Below are 2,882 nucleotides of genomic sequence, written 5' to 3'. Positions count from 1 at the left end.
AAAAACTTTAAAAAAATTTAAAATTAAAAAAAAATCAACTAAATTACCAAAATAACTTAGCATTAATAACAAAAACTTCCTTCCTCAACTCTCCCCCCAACCAAGCTAAACATTGTCCTTAATGTGGCATGAGCGATTGAAATTATAAGGAGGAAGTGGTGCCTCCTGAGTCATATGAAGTTCGAATAGAATAGGAGAAACCACATGTTTTAAAAACAATAAAAGATATGAGTAAAGGAATTAAAATAAAATAATGCTAAGAGTGCTAAAAAATTGATAGATTTGTATTACTTCATGAAAGTACAATATAAAGGAGAACAAGTAATACAACTAATCCCAATATATAAAATATCAAAAGCATGGGATTACAAGTTCTACTATAGTTAGGAAATACATAAAGGAAACTATGGAAATGATCAGATAGTGGTAGGAGGATGATGTGAAGATGATGGCTCAGCTGCAAAGGTCTAAATGCTCGGGGTGGATGCCTCTGCCTCTCCTATAGTCAGCTCCTCAGAGGGCAAAATCTGCTCTACGAAAGGAAGGGCCTGTGATGGCTCTGTGGGCTCTGATAGGATAGGAATGGGGTGCTCAGGAGTCGATAGAATACCTAGATGGTGTGTAGACCCTCAATTTTGTCCCTTTAACACATGTCTTTAAGTTCGTTTTCAGTGCTCCACAGTAGTTCCTTGGTGGCCCAGTACTACTCACCACTTACCTTTTTCTGAGTCACCTTAGAGACTTTGGTTAAGGGATTATTTGATCCCTTATTGTGACCTTTGGCAGCTCTAACTTAGACTTAGGCTTTTCTTATTTTTTTTAGGATAGCTTTTAGATACACTTGGCCTTTAGGCACCGCTCTAGGCCCACTTAGGCACACTTGGCCCATTAGGCACTTTTAGACTCACTTTTTGTATGACTTACACGGTTGCATGACTCGTAGGGCCCAGTTCTTGTTAATTTGTTTATTTTTATTTCTTAGTTTTAGTTTTATGATTATCAATCACTCTTATTTTTATTTTGTTTTCTTCCTCTTTATATTATTTTTTCTTAACTTGATTATTCATTATATATATATATATATATATATATATATTTTATTATTTTTATTTTTTTTTATATTGTCCCCTAGTTTGTTTACTTATTTAGTTACTCATTCAATTATTTACTTTCAAAAATTTCATGCTTTTGCAAGGAAACTTACCATTGGAGTTTAAAGAAAGTGGGACTCCCCTTGGAAGGTTTTTGGAGGGGAATTCGAAATTGGGAAGATTTGCTTTTGAAGGAGAAGACTAAAAAAATAAGGAAACAAAATATTCTGCAAGGAGGGGCTGCCATATATAAAAAAAAAAAGGAGATGGGAGAAGAAAAGGAGAGAAAAACACAGATAGAGGGGCAGCACGTATGGGAGTTTTGGTAGGGAGAATTGAAGGAGGGCACGCAAAAGAGGATTCTGAGGATTTTGGGGTGGAAGAAAGGAGAAAGAAGGAGTGAATCAGCACGCATCACAGATCCGGGAATTGTCTTTGGAGGGAAGAAGAAAGATAGCCAGAAGCCGAGCCATTGCAGCCGAGACTACCCAGGTGCGTTTTCAGCTATTTCCCATGCTTCATCTTATTCTATTCTTGATGATTCTTTGATGGTTTTGAGTATTTATTTTGCTGATTGGGTGTGAACATTGGATATACGGACATTGCTTGTTGCTTGTTGCTTTCTAAGTTATGGATAGACTAGATTTTACCCTGTTCACATACTGCATCTTTGGTCTTCCTTGAGATTTATCTTCAATATGATCCATCTTCATTGCGTAATGTGTGAGAATCATGTTCTTGCCCCCTGCCTCTTTCACCTGCTTTTGGCCCTTTGATTAAAACATGAAAATGGACCTCATCCAGTAGTCTATTTGCCTGCTTGGCTCCTCTTGGGTCATGCCTGTTCTCTGTTCGTGGGAGCCATGGGGTCAGAATTTAAAATCCATTGGGTTTGGGGGAAATTCTTGGTTTGTCTTGAGGAGAGGCACAGAGGAGAGAACCGGGCAGAAAAGTGAAAATCAGAAGAATATTTTTTGGACGTCCAGCTTGCTACTCTTGTATCCGTTTTCCTGGTGAAGACCTTGATGCATTGGTTTCTGTGTCTTATGATGGGGATCTGCACATGTTCTAGCTTCTTAATTTGATGATCAGTTTTATGGTGATATTCTGAAGAACCTAATTGAAATAGTGGAGGATCTTGTTCGATGGGGGATTTATACAGGGAGTTTTGGGCATCACAACAACAGGGGTTGCAGATTATGTAGTTGGAAGTGTCATGGCCTGTGACGGTTCTGTTTTAACGCCATGATAGAGAAGAAGATCCCTTTAGTTGTGAATGTGGGAACATTGGATATGGAAATTCGTTGGCTTTATAGCCAATAAATTAAACGAAGCAAGCTGGATCAACGACGCCTTGGGAACGATTCAAGTCAAACTCAGTGCTCACGGACCAGATTATTTTCTATTCCAAATTTTTAAGGATCGTGGAATCAGTTCACAACTTAAAGATGCAAGCCCAGAAATTCAATGGAGAAAGCAGCAATGGAAAACAGAGTGCAGATTAGGCCACTGATGGAAAACGACTTCGACATAAATGATGCTTTATTTCAACAGATTCACGGATTGAAAACAGCGAGAATGAAGATTCAGCAAATGATGAAAATATAGATGAGCAGAAGTGATCTATTGAGATTGCTTATTTTGATATCAAGAACCGACTTCCATCTGAAACAATGTATTCTACCAAGATGATAAGTTGGCATTATTCAGAAGGTAGTGGGCTTTGCATATGCTCGCGCACAGCGTGTCCCATTTTTGCATTCCAGTTTGTCCCACATCAGCATGCTCGCT

This window comes from Vitis riparia, chromosome 12, assembly GCF_004353265.1.
Source record: "Vitis riparia cultivar Riparia Gloire de Montpellier isolate 1030 chromosome 12, EGFV_Vit.rip_1.0, whole genome shotgun sequence".
Classification (NCBI taxonomy): Eukaryota; Viridiplantae; Streptophyta; class Magnoliopsida; order Vitales; family Vitaceae; genus Vitis; species Vitis riparia.
The sequence above is the reverse complement of the archived record's forward strand: the minus strand, read 5'-3'. Positions refer to the sequence as shown.